The sequence below is a fragment of the Corvus kubaryi genome, unplaced genomic scaffold (genome assembly GCF_017639235.1).
Source record: "Corvus kubaryi isolate FWS band 111438036 unplaced genomic scaffold, C.kubaryi_AGA036_p1.0 74, whole genome shotgun sequence".
In the NCBI taxonomy this organism is placed as follows: domain Eukaryota; kingdom Metazoa; phylum Chordata; class Aves; order Passeriformes; family Corvidae; genus Corvus; species Corvus kubaryi.
Window position 1 is genome coordinate 4,194,231 of NW_024582061.1, and position 20,552 is coordinate 4,214,782.

The 20,552-nt window shown below is 48.2% G+C and overlaps 1 long non-coding RNA gene across 2 annotated transcripts in view; it reads left to right on the plus strand.

Annotated features, from left to right (window-relative positions):
- LOC121675238 overlaps positions 1–20,297 on the plus strand; it is a 29,281-nt gene extending 8,984 nt beyond the window's left edge. The window contains exons 2-4 of one of the 2 annotated variants that reach the window (XR_006020010.1): positions 1,977–2,034; positions 2,984–3,175; positions 17,660–20,297. This is a non-coding gene — a long non-coding RNA (uncharacterized LOC121675238). Of the gene's footprint in view, positions 1–1,976; positions 2,035–2,983; positions 4,312–17,659 lie in introns of those variants that run through there. The other variant, XR_006020009.1, reaches the window with a different exon arrangement.
- Positions 20,298–20,552: the final 255 nt, after the last annotated feature.

The window sequence follows — 20,552 nt, forward strand, 5'->3', positions numbered from 1 at the left end:
GCTCCCTCAGCACCGTGGGAGGGGTGCAGCAAGGTTTCCACCGCATGAATGGCAGTGATGTCTCATAAAGAGGACAGCCCAGCTGTGGCCCTAAATTAATAGAATAACCCACCCCTTGGCACTATCAGGAAATCACTTCTGTTGGGGCCCTTATACCTCAGTTAAACGGATTATCAGAGATATCCTATAGATTCCAGGCAAATATTCATTCTCTCTGAGCTACCTGGAAATCAGCCAACGATGCCAGGGCTCAGTTGTGGACTAGGAACTTAGGCCAGTTCTTTTATTACCTGATTTTTTTTTTGTTGCCATGTAGCCATGAGTCTTTAGTCATGTCTCAGGCATCACAGTCTCTTCTTCTATACTTGGGAACATTTAACAGCTGCAAGAAATCTGTTTAAAAAGTTGATTTAGCAATGGAATCATAGGCTCTCCTGGATTCTAGGATCATTGAGTCCAGCTCCCGGCCCTGTGAAGACACCCCAGCAATCCCACCCTGTGCATCCCTGAGAGCGGTGTCCAAACACCCCTGGAGCTCTGGCAGCCTTGGGGCCGTGCCCATTCCCCGGGGAGCCTGTTCAGTGCCCCAGCACCCTCTGGGGAAGAACCTTTCCCTGATACCCAGCCTCACCCTCCCTGACACAGCTCCAGCTGTTCCCTGGGTCCTGTCCCTGGTCCCAGAGAGCAGAGATCAGTGCCTGCCCCTCTTCTTTTCCAGGTGAGGAAGCTGCAGACCTGCTGTGAGACCTCCCTCAGAATGCAACTGGACTATTGTGCTGAATGAAAGATTTTTTTTTTTCACAGTGGATCATGAGAGGGAATGTTTGAGAAATGTTGGCACTATTTGTACCAAAATAGTCCAACTCACACATCCCCTGGACAGGACTGGCAAGTGTAAATCACAGAATGGCCTGGGTTGGAAGGGAACTTAAAGATCACCCAGTTCCAACCCCCCTGCCATGGGCAGGGACACCTTCCACTAGACCAGGTCCCTTCCATAGATCCATGAGAGGGTCTAAAGACACTTAAGCCGAAGATGATGCATCTCACAGGAATGCATTCACTTCCAAATACAATGTTCTGGCTTGAATGCCACCCTCAACAGAATTTCACCCTCTTCTGCCATCACTTCTTCCATGGTCTTTGTTCACACAGAGATTTTGATGACCTTAAGCTTTCCTCCACATTAGTCCCCATATATATAGCATTTCATTTGACCTCTTCTGAAGCCTCTCAAATTTGCCTGCTTCTTCACCAAAATGCAGTGACCAGTGACCAAACCCCATTGTCCAATAAAAAACACCTAAGGGGAAAAAACCTTCAATCACTTCTAACACTTCTCACTTTTTTTTTTTTTTTTTTACATATAGTAGTCCTCTCCTTAAAAATGCAGCAAAATGCTGAGAGTTTTGGGAAGTATAAGTTTGCATCATATTTATTTCAGAAATGAAGAGTTTGAGAGTAGTATTATTATTATTAATCTTAGCAAAAAATTGTAATTAAAAAACCCAAACAAAAAAAAGAACAAAAAACCAGAAAACCAAGAACAAAGCACCAAACAACCCTGTGGGAATTGCTTAGTCACTGTCTGGTACTTTGTGCAAAAGAAATAAATTTGTGCTGAGTAAATCAAATGTTAAATGCTACAAGATCAGCCCTGACAGGAGGCTCCTTTTGCAGGGCCTGAGAGGAGGATGCTCCTGGGCAACTCTCACCTGAATTTGTCAGGGAGGTGATAGCAATGGGGCTTTGAGATGGACTGGCAGAGTCCTGTGCACACACAGACCTGGCAGAAAAAGGGGTGGGAAGGCTGGAGCCTCAGCAGGTGTGGTGTGGCATGGCTGTACCCTGCCAGACTCACAGCATCCTATCTCTTTCGGCTACTGCAATTAATTAATTAAGCAAGATGAGGGCTATGCATGAAGTGCTTTTCTCTTCTTTTTAAACCTGGTTTACTTTCTCATTTTTTTTTGCAGATTAACAGAGAATTGTCACTGACACCTCTGACCTCTGCTGAATTTCCAATTCCCTCAGGTGAGCAAACTACAAGGCCAATTCTATAAACAGAAAGCATTATGTAATTTATTAAGACTGGAATTGAGCACCATCAGGAACTGTTACAGTTAGGATGGATCCTAAGCTAGATTTTTTTTTTTATTTCTACCACTAGAGGCCTGTAATGTGCTGCACATTTGGAAAAATCCACATTATCTGTCAGTAACATGAGAGTACAATGAGTATGAATCTGCATTGTGATTGTAAAGAAGTTTCTATGTATTTAATTTCAACTTCTGAAGACAACTTTCTGCCAATAGAAGAACAAGTTCAAATAAGCAACTTTTCAGCAGTTTAATAAGAGAAAACACTTAATAAGCAAATCATTTAATCATTTTATTCTCTTTAAAAGCCGTGGACTGATCTCTTGTGTAACATTACTTAGACTGGGATTCACTGAACAGACACCCAGCCAGCTGGTTTCAAGTTAGGAATAAATAGCAATTTAGGAATAAATGTTCACATCTAGCATGTTCGTGCATTTGTTTTGAAAGTATAGCACATCTGACATCTTCACTGGTGTTGGTGGTCTGGAAAAAGTACCTTACCTATGCATGAAGGCTTAATGTTAGAGAAATACTATTTTCTTCTAAAGTAGTCATAAGAGATGGGTATTTCCAAAACAGTGGTGCTGTTTATCATGTTGGGGGGGGTTATTTTGGTTTGGTTTTCTTTCATATTGATTTGGCCACCTGATCACTCCGCTTTGCTCTAACAGGCAAATTTTCTGCATGTATAGAGAAAACTTCTCTGTGGATTTCAGAGTAACCCCTGAGATCTGTCTGTAACTGAATCTCTGTGGGTAAAAACAAGTTGAGCACTCAGACTGGTGGTTTTCTACTCCTGACATCCCCCCAGTCCAGGTGTAATAGTTTCTCTCTTACAAGCTGGCCATAGAGCCACTGACATTTCTCAATATTAATTTCAGAGCTGCTGCTTCATCCTGAAGAGCACATTTCTGCACAAGTCACTGCACACCTCTCACTGGAGGTGTTTGCAGAGGAAGGCAAGAGCAATTGCTTCCCGGGATAAGATCCATCTCACCTAAGTTTACCCACCTGAAAGTTAGATGTCTTCAGCAAGCCCACAGACCCTGGAGACAAACCAGTGTTCTTGGGAGGTGAGTCACCGTGCCTGTCAGCCCTCCCGTGAATCACCAGTTAGCAGTGCCTTGGTTTTGTTACTGACAAAATAAAGAGCCCAGACAATTAACTGAGCCTTTATGCCTGAGTGCCATCGTTCAAATCAGGAGAAATGTCCCTTCTGCAGCCCCCAGTGCGGGGTACCGATGGCACTACTGGAAACACACAGCTGCGAAGCTCTCTGCTGAGGGCTCTGTGAGGTAATTTCTCTGTGTGGGACATAAAGCAAGCAAAGTCGAGTGTAAAGAACTGGAGAGGCTTTGATTTGCTGGTGCTGCCTCCCCCAGCGCTGTGGGTGCTAAGTGACTACATAAAACATGAGGGAGTCAGGCTCACCCAGAGCCCCGTGCCAGCCCTCTGACAGCCGCTGATGGCACCGCGGACAGGCAGGGCTGTGGCATGCCCACCGGAGGTGCTGTGCTTTCCTGCCCTGCCCTTCCCACGCTGGGGCACTGCCGCCGTCCCTCTCCGAGCCCAGAGCCAGGGGTCACCGCAGAGCCTGAGCGCAGCAAGGCAGTGAAAAAGCAAGAGGAGGAGGCGTTCTGGAGGTGGAGGCGCTTCCCTTGCCACCCAAGCCAAAGCCTGAAGGTGACTCATCCTCCTCTGCACTCGCTCTCGAACAGCTCCTTCATGTGCTGTTCTTCCCTTCCTTCCCCTTCCTCTCCTTCCCCGTAGAGGTGATCCAAAAAGTCCTTCTTTCCCCAGGAACTGATCTTTTTTTGCTTGGTCACTGGTGTATCCAGCCCTGTTTTTTATGCATTGCTTCAGGCACTGCAGAGCAGGGCAGCAAATCTGACACACTTGGTGGAATAAGCATTCCAAGTCAGGAGCTCAGCAGATATAAACTGATGTGGCTCCAGAAAAAATATGACCCTCAGTTCTCCCTTTGTCTCTTGGGACAGCAAATGCAAAATGCCCCTGGTGAAGACTTTGAAAGCAGACCGGCTTAAACCAGGCACAGCCTTGCTGATTTTTAAAACCGTGCTGCTTCTAATTCACACCAGCATGGGAATGTTCGATAACAGCTTTATTTGTGCGCTTCGGCGCCCAGCAAAACCCATCTTCCCACACGCAGAAAGGAGGTGTCTGCTAAAATTAAACGTCATTCTCATTAGCATTGTAACATGCTGAATTTTCGGACTGAAACGTGGCATGTGGAAGAGCTGATAAACAAATCCTCCGGGCCGAGGCCGCAAACAGGAGAAGGCAGTAAAGCAGAATGATGCTGCCTCTCCCCAGCTGTAGATTTGGTGCTGTAAATCTCTGGAACAGAGACCATCCGAGCCTCGGTGTCCCTGGCACACTCATCCTAACAAAGCACAAGAACCAGAGGACTCGGTGACCCTGGGAAGCTGATCAGCTTCTCCCTCCAGGAAACTCTCACCATGGGAAGCCAGCATTCCCTTCCCGGGGTTGTTAAAGCACACACACACCCCTGGAGTCATCAGGGAAGGCTTCCCTCCTCTCTTTCTCAAGGCTACATCAGTAAGCTGATGCAAATGTTTCAAAAAACTACACGGGAAGTACAGAAGCATCGATCTCATCCTAAAACAAGTCCTTCAGCCTGGCTGAGGCTGCCCTTTAGGCAAACAGCTTAGCTGCGCACACACGAGACAGGCTCCCTCAGCTGCCCTGAGCAGGTGTGGTTGGTCTGACGTCAGGGGACACCAGCTGAGGCTCAGGTCAGACCTTTCTCCCGGGCCCATATGTTCCACAGGACACTGGGGCCACGCTGTTGCACTTGAAGCAGTCACTCAACTCCTGTAATTAATAAAAAGCAAAAATGAGCCTTCTGGCAATGGAGGCAGCACACCTCAGCGTGACTCCATTGCAAATTGTTCTCTTCCCTCAAAAAACATGGGGAGCCATCAGAAAAAATGGAGGTGATAACAATCCAGCAACCAGGGCCAGGGATGAGATCCACCACCCCAAATTTCATTTTCAGCACCAATTCTCCAATGAGCTTGCTTTAGCCCTTCTGAAAAGCCTTCACCCTCTCATGCAAGATGGATATTCACACCAATATCCTTTAGGCAAGCTCAAACCACCACTGACAGATATACAGTATCACCTTCTCTGATCCTGTTGCACCTTCTTTGGGAGGGAAGGTGTTCCTCCTGTCTCACTGGAGACTGCAAGCTTAAGCATTTATGCTCTGGAGATTTCCCCTCATTCCTCAGTCTCTGTACAACACACCGAGAATTTAATGGCAAGTTAATGAAGGGCTTCTAAATTACAATTTTAACACAGATACAGATGATGAAAACACCTGCACTCACAGAATCACAGAATCCCAGGATGGGTCAGGCTGGAAGGGAACACAGTGGCTCATCTGGTCCCACTCCCTGCTCCAGCAGGGCCATCCCAGAGCACACAGCACAGGAGTGTGTCCAGAGGGGTCTGGAATATCCCCAGTGAGGAGACTCCACACCCTCTCTGGTCTCTGTTCAGGGCTCAGTCACTGCCCAGGGAAGAAGTTCTGCCTCCTGTCCAGGTGGAATTTCCTGGGCATCAGTCCCTGCCCGTTCCTCTGGTGCCATGGCTGGGCCCCCCGGAGCAGAGCCTGGGCCCTGCTCGGAGCCCTCCCTGCACACAGGGACACCCAGGGCTGAGGCCTGGGTTGGAAAGGGCCTTAAAGATCATCTTGTTCCAACCCCCCTGCCATGGGCAGGGACACCTTCCACTATCCCAGCTTGCTCAGAGCCCCATCCAACCTGGCCTTGAACACTGCCAGGGATGGAGCAGCCACTGCTGCTCTGGGAAATCTGTGCCAGGGCCTCAGCACCCTCACAGGCAACAATTTCTTCCCAATATCCAACCTAAACCTCCTCTCTGTCAGTGTGAAGCCATTGCCCCTTGTCCTGTCACTCCAGGCCCTTGCCAAGAGTCTCTCTCCATCTTTCTTGTGGGCTCCCTTCAGGCACTGGAAGGGACAATTGGGTCACTCCAGAGCCTTTTCCTCCCCAGGCTGACAATCCCAATTCTCTCAGCCTTTCCTCCCAGCAGAGCTGCTCCATCCCTCTGCTCCCCTTGGTGTCCCTGCTCTGGACTGGCTCCAGCAGCTCCCTGTCCTTCCTGTGCTGGGCCCAGGGCTGGATGCAGCTCTGCAGGGAGGTTGCAGCAGAGAGGGGCAAAGGGGCAGAATTCCCTCCCTGTGACCTGCTGGAGTCCATGCAATAAAACATATGGACACTGGAAAAATTGACAAGCTTCATTTCCCCCCTCTCATTTCAATTTCTTAGCTTATGGATATAACTAAGGAACAATTCTCCTTACGCTGATGGAAGTTCTGCTACTACAGCTTTCTGTTCAGCACACACATTCAGATGGGGTACAGCTATTGAACACATAAACCAGGGATGCCCCGCATGCAAACACAGCTTCTGTCCTTTCTGGAAGTGGAAGACTGCACAGGGAAGTGACGGTACTCCCACCACAGTGGCACCCTTCCTGTTCCCATCTGGGAACAAGGTGGGAAGCAGAGATTGAGCATCCTGCTTCCAGCATCCCACTCCCAGTCCACGCAGCAAAGTCACTGAGGCAAAAGGCTTGGATGCAGGAGAAGGGGAAGGTGGGAGGAAAGACAAGGTCCTACTGGCTTTCAGAGCTAAACAACAGATTTGGAACTCATGAGCAGCTTATGCATTTGACTTGAACCAGGTTCAAGGCAGGCAGGTGCTGGGTCAGCAGCCTCTGCAGTGCTGTCAATGCCTTTCACTCCTGATCTGCAGTTTGTTAACATCTTGGCATGTGGGGACTGCTCTGGCATCCACCCCACTTGAAATCTGCTGCCCACACCCTCAGGAAACAGCCAATGTCCTTTGGGACCCTCATTCCCTCTTCACAGAGAAGACAATGACAGCAAGAATAGAATGGAATAGACTGGAATGGAATAGAACAGAATATTTCAGTTGGAAGGGACCCACAATAATCATCCAGTCCAACAGCCTGAGCACTTCAGGGCTGACCAAAGGTTAAGGACATTGTCCAAATGCCTCTCAAACAATGACAGAGCTAGGGCACTGACCATCCCTTCAGGAAGCCTGGTCCAGTGTCTCACCACTCTCTCGGTGAAGAAATGCTTCCCAATGTCCAGTCTAAAAATCACATGGGTCAGGGGAATATGCTGCAGGAGAAAGATTTCTGGGAACATTGATCCTTCCTTTTCCCAGTTCTCCGTCTCTGCAACAGCAGAAAATGCAGCATATTCCCCTGCCCTGTGTGATTTTTTGACTGGGCATCGGGATATTTAAGCTACAACTGTTGTGATCAACTATTAAATTCAGGTAAGGAAACTCTCAAGTAAAGGCTGAATGAAGACCAGTGATTTGTCATCTTTCTTTTCTTTTTGTCCTATGGGCATATTTGAGGTGAAGGTGGCGTAGAAATGACTGCTTTCTTTCCTTTCAACCCTTTTACCAATCTGGGATTTCTGCCACTTGGCTAAGTTGACTTAGAACTTTCTTCTGTAATAAATAGGATTTAGCTGAAGCTACTCTAGTGATCTAGGCATGAGGATCTAGAAATGAAAGTCTGGTTGTTACTGTGAAAGCTGTTATTACTTCAGTCTCTGACCCTGACTGTGCTGGCTCTCAATTTCTTGTGAGAAATGACAGTAAATGACATCCAGTCCTCCCGGGTTTCTGACTATCAGTGTCTGGGAAGAGACCTGCTACACTTAAAAACTAAAATTAAGTCAGTCTCTCCCCCAAAAATAATAAAACCCCAAAATACTGGACACCAAGACCTCTTGGGAATTCCATGCATTTGTAGAGTATGTCCGTATGCTGAGAGGGAATCCTGTCTGTTGTTGCCATCTCAAACGCACAGGAAACATTCCTTTTGTGGATATGAACCCTTCTGTTGCAATTCTCCACACATAGGAGGTGGCAGGATTTCCTCCAAGAAGAAATGAAAGTCCTTGTATGCCCCCACACTGATATATCCTTCAGGATTCCCGTAAGGACTTGGAGCAGCTTATTTGTCATTTGTTAATCAAACTCAAGGGGATTTTTAATGTGAAAAAAGTCCTTTGAACGAGACAGTCGAGTGCATCCAGTGAGGGTTGTGCTAAGATGCAGACTGGCAGTCAGCACAGCTAATAAACATTTAGTTCCAGAACTTTGACCCAAAGACTAACAACTTTTTTTAGCATTTTTTTGAATTCTATAAGAAACTGGGGGATTGTGGAAAATTGCTCTTTTAAAATCTTCCGCATGCTGCCAGAGCGCTCCAAGCGAGAGACTCACCAATACTTACGACTCCAGGGTCAGCACTGCTAATTGAATTAATTGAGGCTGTGCTGATCTGCACTGTCAGAGAACATGACCTCAAAACATTGAATTTAAGTTCATTTTCCTCATGTTTCCAGAGTTCTAGCGAGAGAAAAACTACCTCCCCCTCTGGATTCATAGGGCATGGGGGTATATAAAATAAGAGTTGTTTGATTCTCCCTGTACCATTAGGGGCAGGGAATGAGGAGAGAACGTAGATGGCATGAGTCTGTTTGTCAAGGATGAGCAGAAGGGGGGGATGGAGATCTGCTGATGCTGACAGTATTTCCATGATCTCCAGATCTCCCCTGCAGCGTCCCACTAATCCCATCCCTACCAAGGCACCCACCTTCCTCCAAATGGAGCACTCTAGGACCCTGCTGTGGTTTCTGTGCCAGAGCAAAAGTCACACACCAGTTCTGCTGCAGGAAGCAGGGATCCTCTTTCCTGTGCATCTCTCCAGGACCCAACCCAGCAACTCTACCAGTTTGCCCCTAGAGACCGAGGACCTGCTGCCCTGCTTCAGACACAGAACCTTCTGACCATCCCACTTCCACAGGGGCTTGCTGGCTGCCCATCCCTCCAGCTGCTCTGCATCAAACCCAGTTAATGCCACGCAGAGAGCCCTGTAACCCAGGTGAACTCTGGTTCACCCTGCTGCTGCTGCTATCTGCTTACAACCTCAGCTGCCCCTCCAAATGATGGCTGCTCACCTGGTAATTTAAGCCTGGTCTCCCTTCACATGATTATACCATTCCTAGAAACTTCAGTTGGCTTTGTAATTGAGCAGGTCCTCTGTGCAGGTCCAAGGGCACTTTCCAGGATGCTGTGGTGATCCTCACCAATTCCCCTGTGCTCCAGGTGTCACCTGGGGCATCACCAAATGTCACTTAGCTTGGATGCAGAGTGCTGTGCACACCATGGATTTTCCAAGTCCCAATACCAATAAACCATTTGCTCATTCCTCTTGCTGGCTGCTGTTCGTGAGAAGCATGAAAACTGCAAGCCACGATTATGAGCAAAATACCTGTGCCCTGCCCTTATGTGATTCCCATCAAAAGAGCATGGGAGAACTTCTAGTGGGAGGTGTCCCTGCTCATGGCAGGGGGGTTGGGACAAAATTATCTTTGAGGTCCTGTCCAATCCAAACCATTCAATGAGCTTTGTGATCTTTGGGGCAAAGCCTTATGGATACAGGAAAGAGCCGTCTCCTCCCATACAGAAATTGAGGTGCAGGACACCTTCCCCTTTTCAAGAGGAGCTAGAAGTTTGTTGAGCTGGAGATATGTAATGGACAGGGATTTTCCACCCCTCAGTCCCTGGAATGAGCTCTGCTGAAAGAGGCCAACTTGAACTGCTGCCTGAATCCTGCAGAAACAAACTGGCCAAGCTGGCAGCTGCTGAACCATCGGTAGTCACCTCCCAGAATGGCCATCAGCTGCCACTTTGACAGGAATCCAGCACTCTTTGGTGGCATTTACCTTAGGGGACAGATATTTCTCTGCATCAGGGAGAGCAATTTCAGCTTTCAGAACTGTGTCTGTATGTTTATTGCTTTTTTTTGCGTTCAAGAATTATTCATGTCACAATTCAGATTCTGACTCAATTTAATTAGCACTGGAAAGGTCATCTCACAGAAACTTAGGTAGATGAAGGACAGGAAGTATTATAACATTTCCTTCCCTTCCTTGCTCCAGAAGGAAAAGTCTAAACATTTCTATGCTTGTGCCTAGCTCTGGCCCTGTGCAGGGTCAGGAGCTGGACTTATGATCCGTGTGGGTCCCTTCCAATTCAGGATATTCCGTGATTCTGTGAGATGACATTATGATAGCTGTGGCTGTTTATCTGTAGCCAGCAGAGAAACCTTCCAAAACAGTGCTTCTGCTCTTTTTCTGTGGCTATGAAATGTGTTTGAAAAAGAGTGGAATTAGCTGGGGATGCCGGCCCTCAGGCAGTGTGCTCCTGCACATATCAAATTTAGTAATGAGTATTTAATAGTATGTCATTAAGATGATGTTGAGTTGGCTTCACCCTCGTAAATCACACATCTCACTGCATGACCCAACTGGTTTGTTCCAATTTTGTTTCAATAATATTTCATGGACTAGGCCAAGTTAACAGGCTAATATTCATGCAGTTCATGCATATAAGTACAGCTTTGCCTGGTATTTCTCTGTCTCATCCAGCAGCTCCCAGATTCTTTTCAAGAAGGCAAAAGTGAGGTAACTATAATCAATTATTATCTGTATTTCTGCTAACAATAAAAATCATCATGGATTTGCTGTCTATTGAGCATCCGACCATCGTTCCTGGAACAAAGATGCTGTAGAAGTGTTCCACCTCGTTATTCAAGGATTAAGTCCAGCATAAAAACTAAGTTTCAGCCGGCAAAACTCACTCGTAATGTCCAATCTAACCCTACTCTCTGCCAGTGAGAAGCCATTCCCCCTTGTCCTGTCACTCCAGGCCCTTGTCAACAGCTCTCCATCTTTCCTGTAGGCTCCCTTCGGGTGCTGGAAGGCTGCAAGTTGCGTGGATGTCGAGGGCTGCAAAAGGACAGTGGGAGAGAACCAGACACATCATTTTGCAGGCACAGCCTCAAGGCACTGGATTCCACACCATGACATGATAGCTAGTGAATGCAACAGCCCTCCAGGGTCCTGGCTCTGGAAAACTGGAGCTGACCCTCACTGTTTGGTCCTGCTAAGGCTCACACAGCCAGGTATTCAATCCCCCCTTCCCCTAGAAACCAGGATTTCCTAATGGTCTGAGCAACACATTGCACAGTTTCTGCCCTTTGCTCCCTCCATGGACTGGTATTAATCTGGTGGTTCTCAAAGTCTCTGCTAGTGCCTGTCCTCTGCCTTAAGGATACACACGATGCACATTTCAAGAACTGCTTATGCAGTACGAGTTATTCCAGCAGATTCTAACACGAGAGAAGAACCACTGAGAACAGCACGAGGCCAGTGGGAGGCTTTGCTTGGAGAAAGTCCAGGACCAGAGCAGCAGACCCAGGAAGGAGAAAGCTGCACAGCCCTGAGAGCAGAGCCAGAGGCAATCTGTGTGTGGCAGAATTGTGCATCTCCACAGGAACTGTGTGATGGGGTCAGTGAGTGACGACTGACACACAGCAGAGCAGTGTTTGGAACCACAGGGTCTCTCTCCTCTGTGCTGGCTTTCCTTCATTGCCTCATCTCGTGATCGTGGTTACATCCAGAACCTGCCAGCAACCTCTTCCCCCCAAAACCCACCATTTTTGCACCTGTTTCCACCAGTGCTCCCCTGAATTTCAGCAAGACTGCTAAAAGGAGAGAGAAAATGCCTGGAAATTATTGTCCTTGGTGGTCTGGGGATGCAGCTTATCCCTCTGTGTAAGCACAGCCAACTTGTACTCACAGCAATCTACAGTTCCCCTGGGACTAAACCCCCTTTCAGTGTCTGCTGAGCCGGTGCTCACCTATAGCTCAGGGTCAGATGGAAGCGTGGGGCTGGTGACACACGCTCAGAGGCACTTCCAGTCACACACATCCAAAAGAAAATTCACAGAGGAGCCACCTGCAGCAGAGCAGTCACTGCAAATGCCACCTCCCAGCCATCACGGAGCATGTTCAAAGCAGGGGGATTTCCACAGGTCAGGAACACAGCGGCAAAAACAAGGCAAAGATAATCTGCTGGGTATTAGTGGAAGGACACGTGTAATAAGAGGTCAGCTAGTTCAGGAGAAGCCCCTTTGATGTTTCAGATCTGCCTGACATCTGAGAAGTCCGCTGCCTTCCAGAGCTGGCAGCAGGAGCTACTGTTTTCCTCAGGCTCTTTTCTCCATGCTTGTGGCAAGCAAAGCAAGGACATATTCAGAACTGTCTGGCTTGGAAACACTGTTTTTTGGGATGAGGGCACTCCAAGTTGTTACAGGATTAGTGCTAGGGAGACATGTTTTAAACAGAAAAGGTCCGGAGTTCATTTTCATTCCCGTTCCCACGTTGCCCAACCACTGCGTCCCCTTCCTTAGGTTCAGCCTAGGGCTGGCATCCAAGAACACAGATTCAAAACAGGCTTCTACGGCCTTGCTGCCCTAGTTCTTCTTCCACCCCACAGCAACTACCACATCCCCAGCCTTGCTAAACGGGTGAAATGCCAGAGGGCTTTTGCTGGAGGCTGCATGTGGCTTCAGACTGACAGAGAGCAGGTTTAGATTGGATATTAGAAAGGAATTCTTCCCTGTGAGGGTGCTGAGGCCCTGGCACAGGTTGCCCAGGGAAGCTGTGGCTGCCCTATCCCTGCAAGTGTCCAAAGCCAGGTTGGATGGGGCTCTGAGCAAGCTGGGACAGTGGAAGGTGTCCCTGCCCATGGCAGGGGCCTGGAATGAGATGATCTTCAAGGTCCCTTCCAACCCAGGCCACTCTAGGATTCTGTGATGATTTTGTATGGATCATAACTGAGAAACAAAGGGTGCCAGCTAACTCAGGGAGCTGTGTCCTTCAGATGGGAGGTGAGGAGCAAAACCTTTCCAGTCCTGCCTTTTGGACCTGTAGCACAGCTTTACTGTTGCTAACCAAGTCAAAGTCTAGCTTCAAGAAGTCAGGGCTACAGCTAAGCCAGCAGCCTGAAACCTGACCTGGATTTATTCTGTGAGCATGTTTTCTTTCCTGTGCTTTGGGTATGACTGTGCTTGGTGTGGGGACGGCACAAGGAGCACAGATCTGATTGCACAGTTAATCCTTCATTACAAAGGTACTCTCTGGCTTCTCAGCTGGTAGGAGGGAGGGAGACAGACACATGAAACTCTGACATTTTGTCTGCACAGAACTAGAGACCTGGACTACCCCAGAGAGGAAATGCTGCTGGATACTGCCAAGAAAGGGCTTTGCTGTGCTCAGGTTTCCCTGACTTAGATCTCTTTGGGAATACAGAGAGGGAGCTGCTGCTACAAAATCTCTCCTACCCACAGAGCTCTTGGTAACATTTTCCTCATGGTTCCCAAGCTCCTCTGTCTCCACAGAGGACAAAAGAATATTCCCACTGCCTTTGCAACACAAGTGCATCCTCACCTCAACCAGCTGCATCTATCCCGAGTCTTTTGTAAAGGAAATCCTATTTGAGGAACTCCACTTTGAGCTCCACTGCCTTGTTCCTGCAGGCAGAGCTCTCCAGGGCTGGGACTGCATCGTGGCTCAGCTCAGCTCAGGTCACTCCATGCGCAGCACCAGCATCTGCAAAGTCATCGAGACTTGGCTGCAGTGTGCTGTGCCGAGCTGGAGCACAGCTCCACGGGCACTGCGCATTCCTGCCGGCAGGAACAGGCACCGGGAGCACGGGCAGCCTCGCCGCGACCTTACCAAGGCCGGGAGAGAGGAGCCAGGCTCTCTTGGAGTGGGGCACAACCTATCAGAGCACCCATTTGAAATGCCCCACTCGCGCTGCCCCTTCTTCCTCCTCGTCTCTGGTGGAGGACAGGAGAGGTTACTGGATCACCTGGTCATTTCTAGCTGTCGTCATGCCCCTGATGACTGCGGTTTAATTATAGGAAGTGGACTTGGCCCACCTCCAGAAGCCAAGGACTCAGGTCTGGTATCCAATCATTTCTCTTCTCCACAACTCAGGAACGCTGAGCCTCTGCAACTGGAGCAAACAGCTCTAGCTTGCTCAGACTGCTGGACCAGTTCTTTAGAGATGACTGTTCCTTGGTTTTTAAGAAAACGTCACCTTCTAGGATATTTCAGGTAGAAACTTTTGAGCAGAGCCACATCACTATAAAATAATGAGCACACAATCCTGAAAAATGAGCTGCAGTGACATTTTATACAACCAAAAAAAAAAAAAAAAAAGGGGGGAGGAGAAGAAGAAAACACTAATCACGTCTGTATGCATCAGCAGTGTCACTACCGCACTGGTAATTATGCCAAGCCCGTACATTTTCTTAAAAAGCAAAAAGATGATAGGTTCTTTAATCCCACACCTCTTCTAATTCAAACCAGGCTGAAAGGGATGTCTGTCTAGCTGTGTGAAGCTGTTTCACACACCTGTATCCCACACCTCTTGTGTCTGTAATGCTCTCACCCTTACATAAGAGAGAGGGATGAAAATCTCTGAAGTGACAGCTGTAAGAGAAGAGATTACTTTCCCCCCTTATTCCAACACAGAGGAATCTGCTGGAATCTGCTAAACTGGGAACAGCTTCTACTTGAGCAATGCTGCTCTTACAGACACCAGTCAAGTCAGGGCTGATTCCTTGCTCTGATAAGGACACAGAAGACTCCACATCATCGAGCTGCACACTCCCCACAGCTGGCAAAGGAACAAGGAGCTCAGGGGGTCCACGACAGCGTTTGACAAAAGAGTCCTGCTGTGAGCACAGACACATTCCTGCTGCAGGAAGTGGAACACTAGGGCATGCTTTCTAGGGACACAAGGATTAGCTGGGACAGATAAAAATGGTAGTAACAGCAAATGAAATACAAGGCATTCCTTGCAAATTTAATTCTCCTCTTAGTGATGCATGTCCTTTTCATTTGCGAGGCTGGCGCTGTCACCAAGGTCAATGCAAATGTGCTGTCAGCTGCAGGAAATTGGTGGGAAACTGAGCATTTCTGAATGTCCCCAGGATTTCTGATGGCCTCTGCAAAATCGCATCGGACTTCATTCCCTTGTCACAAGTCCCACTTGTACAGCTAAAACAATTTTTTTTCCATTTAGGGTAGAGAAGACATCTCCATTAATCTGATCTGCCCCAACTCACAACCAAGAGAAGCTCTCCCACACTGTGCTAAGACAGAGGTTTTGCTGGAATTTTAGAAGGGATAAGAACATCGCTTTGCTAGTTCTTCTCTCCTAAAAGCACCCCAAGCAGCTGAGATTATTTCGCTTTCTTCCCTACAGTCCAACTCTCACCCTAAATGGCAGAGCTGATCCAGCCAGAGCAGTACCCATTCTCCACCAGTGCTGTGCCAAAAGCTGTGCAGGCAGCTATGAAACAAAAAAAAGTGCCAGAAGAGAACACTGGTAAAATATCACTTCTGAGACCAGTCAGTTCTGTGAAATGTAAGAACATTGCCATTGCATCGTCTGCCAGCACCACGGCACTGCAGAAATCCTCCTCTCTGTAGGCACTCTTCAGAATGGGTGGGCTCCACCATCTGTCTCCTGAGCACTGCAGAGAGCACAACAACTCCCTCTGCACATGCTCTGGCACGCAGCAGCAGGGAGTGATGGCCCCAGCTCTGGCTCCGAGTGGGCAGATGCGAGCAAATAGGATTTATCAATTCATCACTGTGTTGCTTTTAGCTTTGCCTTGGTACAACTGCGCTGAATTCCACTGAGCTAAGCTGGAGTAATACCTCAGGGAACCTGCTGCTCCTTCCCACCCACGTGCCCCACTCCAACCACAGCTTCCACTCCGTGGACAGGTGGGTTTGGGAAGCAAGCTCTTTTCAGAATGAAGCCCTGGCAGAGGGGGCAGCTTGAGGAAAGTTTCTTTCTCAGTGAAGCCACCTCTGAATTGTACTGGGGAACTAGAGCACCAAAGACCAATGATAACACTCAGTACCTGGGGAGTGATTTTTACTCCCAGAACTCATTTCATCTTCTAGCAGAGGGCAGGGAGTGTCACTTGTAGTTATTGAAAGGGCCAACGATGGCAAACACCAGGATCCATGTTCCCTATCTCCCAGACAGGCTATTCCATTGCCTTACAGACCCTGTAATTATTTCTGCAAACCAGCATTCAGCTGGGTCAAAGGAGATGAGATTCGCCACCAGGCCATCTTCTCTCCATCAAACCCACCCCAATGCAATGTGAGTGGAGGATGTCAAAGATGTCACATCTACCAAAGCTGCCGGCTTTTCTCTTAGCAACCCTGACAGTTGCCAGGAAATGATGCCTTGCTGTTACTACGGTGACACAGGGGCCCAAAGCCACACGCCACACAACACTCACTTGCAAGGGAAGGGGAGAAATGCTCACCCTGGCTCTCCCATCACTTCACAGGTGAGGAGGTGGGGGAGGAGAGCCTCCACTCAAGCCACAGAAATTCCAGCAGTGTAAATGAGGAGCAGGGTTCCTGCCACCTCTGGTCTAGAAAGGGCTTAGGCCACCTGTCCAGGCCACCAAGAGGTTTGGTATTGCACTGCTTCCTACCAGCACCCAGAAGCTGTTGCTGAGGAGCGACATGAATGCTAAAGAGAGGCCTCAAAGGTGGCAGAGATGCACCAAGTGATCCAGAAACACCATCACCAAAACCTACCACACAGAAAAGGGAAGAAAAACCCCATTCTTTGTCTCATTGGATGACGCCACAGCCTATTCTACAAGGAGCAAGAACAGGGAGAGGACAAGGCTTTTTTTTTACTTTTTTGTTGTTTACTTGGCATATTTCAGATCTCAAACAGTGCCACAAAAAGCATCAGGCCTGTGTAAGTACCAGCTCCTTTTGAGGGATGCAGTCAGGCTATAGAAGGTGGCGACAGCTACGGTGAAGGGCCTGGAGGGGAAGCCACACAAGGAGCAGCTGAGGGCACTTGGTCCTGTTAGGCTGGAGGAGAATGAGGTCAGAGCTCACAGCAGTTCTGCAGCTTCCTCACCTGGGGAAGAGGAGGGGCAGGCACTGAGCTCTGCTCTGTGTGACCAGGGACAGGACCTGAGGGAACGGCTGGAGCTGTGTCAGGGAGGGTTAGGCTGGATATCAGGAAAAGGTTCTTCCCCCAGAGGGTGCTGGGGCACTGAACAGGCTCCCCAGGGAATGGGCACGGCCCCAAGGCTGCCAGAGCTCCAGGAGTGTTTGGACAATGCTCTCAGGGATGCACAGGGTGGGATTTTTGGGGTGTCTGTGCAGGGCCAGGAGCTGGACTGGATGATCCTTGTGGGCTCCTTTCAACTTAGTGGATTCTATGATTCTGTGAGTGCAAGAACCAAGACCCCACAGAAGCAGAGACAGACACACAGCCTGCTGCAGGATCATACAGGGGATTGTCTGCCCAGCCCAGGAGCTGCAGTTTTCCACTGTGCCACCGCCTCAGCACAGAAAACAGACAGGATTCCAGCCCCTTGCAAAGATGGGAAAGAGGTTTCCTACACCTCCCCCAGTCTGTTCCTGACCCCTGACACTACAAACCTATAGCCTTATGCAGAACAGGTACAGGATTCCAGCTCTGACTTCGCCAATGTGTTAACTCTGTCTTTTCCTGCCACAGGAGACACCAAGTGTCAGCCCAGATGGAGCCTTTTGGAGCAACCAACTACCTGGGTCAGCTAAATGGGAGCCTTGACACCAACACAGATTTCTGTCCCCTCTTAATAGAACCTGGGTTTCCTTTCCTTGCTACAGAGGAAGAAGAAAGGCCTTAGATTTTTATCTCCTGGCCTACAATTGGTTGAGTGTACCTCGCACTCCGAAGACAAAGTAGGTGGAATTGAAGATGGATGGGAAGACTGACGTATTCCCTCTCCCCCATCCCCAGCCTGTGTGGAGCTAAGCCAAGAGGAGCAGGGTGTTCCAGCTGAATGGTGCAAAGTCCTTCCCTCCTGCAGAGGGAACAGCAGGGAATATTCTGCTCTTGCTCCATGCAAAACAGCACAGCTCCTCACCACATCCCACCCAGTGGGTGAGGGCAGAGGATACCAAAGACTTTCAGAGCTGCCACTTTGCCACACATCACAGCCAAGAGGATTAGTTCAGTAAGGGCAGATACTAAGCTCTGATCATCTTGTTCCAAGGGTACAGATTACTGCAATATGAGCCACAGGGAGAAAAAAACAAAAGAAAGAAAATACTGGAAAACCAGCTGACAACAAGTCGAGCCAAAACGTTTTTCTCAGAATGGGTAATGACAGAAAAAAAAAATAAAATTATCACTTTTCTTTTTTTCACCAGTTCGAAAGCTGATAAGAGTTTGGAGCAAAACATTTCTTAACTGAAAATACAGGCAAAAGATTTTCTGAAAGATGTAAGCAGAGAGGAGCCATTTGATCTCTTGGTGTCATCCCCTTGCGTTCCACAGACCAATTTCACTCATTCGCTTCTTCATTAAACACAATGAGAGATATTGAGCTAAAGCTTCTACTCCCAAAAGCCATCCAGTTTTGAAAACATCAGGAGGTGGTGATGCTTCCCTCAATCATTTCCTCCAGGGAATAACCACTGGATTCACAACAGGCCCTCATTTTCTGCTCCCTAACAAATCAGTGACAAACTCTAGATCACCTGGAGGGCACAGACATGCACCCATGCCATCCAGCATATTCTACCACAATTATTAGCACATTTCAGAGACAACCATCACTGGAGCCATTTATTATTTATCCAGCTCTGGAAGGTTATCAGCTCCCAGCCGAGATCATCAGAGACATTCTTCCTCCATCCTGATTGAAGAGCAATGGAAATCCTGTCTGGGCTTTCTGACTGTGGGAATCGTGCCAGTTGACCTCCCCTGGTGCTTCCAACAACCCTGTTTATATAACCACACAGCCATCCCCTGCCCTGGGGCAGTTGGCCAGAAAGCTGATGGCTAGTCTGGAATTACAGTAAATTTAGATATGAGGTATGGCTTCTGTTAGGAATTGGGAGTGTCTTCTTATGGCTGACATAAGCAGGCCTGCATGAGAGGTTTACAAAGCACAATACTGCAGGTCATCAGGGGAATCAAAGGCTGAGACCTTCAGGAGAGACTAGGAACAAGGATCCAGCTTAAAGTCAATGAGAAAGAATTTGCTGGTTCTCCTTGGTGGGTCCCAGCCCAAAGAGACAAATCCAACATTTAGCTGGAAGCTTCGAATCCCAACCAGGGAGCAGTGAAACTGGCATTTTGATGATGATTCGAGCTTTCTCTGCTACTTAAGGCAGGCTCAGTGAGGAAAAAACCTCTTAGTGAGAAAAATTCTTGAACAGATTCCCTGTGATTCACTGTGTTCCTAGCTCCATCTGTTTCCCTTAATATCCAGTGTAGCTACACATTAACCTCACATTTTAAGAATGAATGATGAAGGCTGTAGCCAGCTCTGTACTCTGCAGTGAAAAGGCTCCATAAGGCTAAGCTAAAAGAAGTTAACACTTCTAAGTGGTGTCTTTCAGTGTAAACCTGTCAAACTCTCCCAGCAGTACAACCCTGGAACACTAACCCGCTTTAATATGCAAGAAGCTGTGGCAACTGCTTCTGATGGGTTGCCATTTTTTTGTCTTTTTCTTTATTTTCCCCAACCCTTATTTCCTATATTTGATCTAAATCTCAAGCCAGGCTCTCTCATCCACTGGGAGGTTCTGTGAAAGCAGTGGTCACCCTTTCCTGGTTTGAGTAGGCCAGTGCAAGCCAGGCTTGACACAAACTGTAGGGAAGAAGAGGAGTTGCTGAGGTGCTTTGCAGCACAGCACAGCCCTCAGGAGAGGTTTTAGCAAGGGCAGAAACTTGCAGGAGACATTTTTTAATGTCCCCCTCTGCTACGTGAGAAGGAAATGCTTCTGGCACAGCCTGCCCACCCTGTCTCCTGCAGCCTGCTTCATTACCTCACACAAGTCCAGAAACTCCCTGAACTTCTGGCTAGGATGGAAGGGAATTCTGTGGCATACAGGAATTTTGTAAAAAAAAAAAAAAACAACAAAACAAACAAAAAAACAAAAAAAAAAAAACAAAAACAAAAACAAAAACAAACCAAAAAAACCCAACTCATTCTTAGGTGGTTAAATCAAGAAAAGGGCTCAGCCTTAATTTTCAGAGGAAATATCCTGTCCTGTCCACGATACTGTGTGTTTCTCACCAACCCAGGGCAGTGGAGCACAATGGAAAATCATATAGGGAAATCATATTGGGATCTTCATGGATTGGTAATGAGAGTTAACAGATGACCTACAAGAAGGATGGAGAGGGACTTTTTACACGGGCCTGGAGTGACAGGACAAGGGGGAATGGCTTCACGCTGACAGAGAGGAGATTTAGATGGGATCCCAGGAAGAAATTGTTCCCTGTGAGGGTGCTGAGGCCCTGGCACAGGTTGCCCAGAGAAGCTGTGGCTGCCCCATCCCTGGCAGTGTCCAAGGCCAGGTTGGATGGGGCTCTGAGCAACCTGGGATAGTGGGAGGTGTCCCTGCCCACA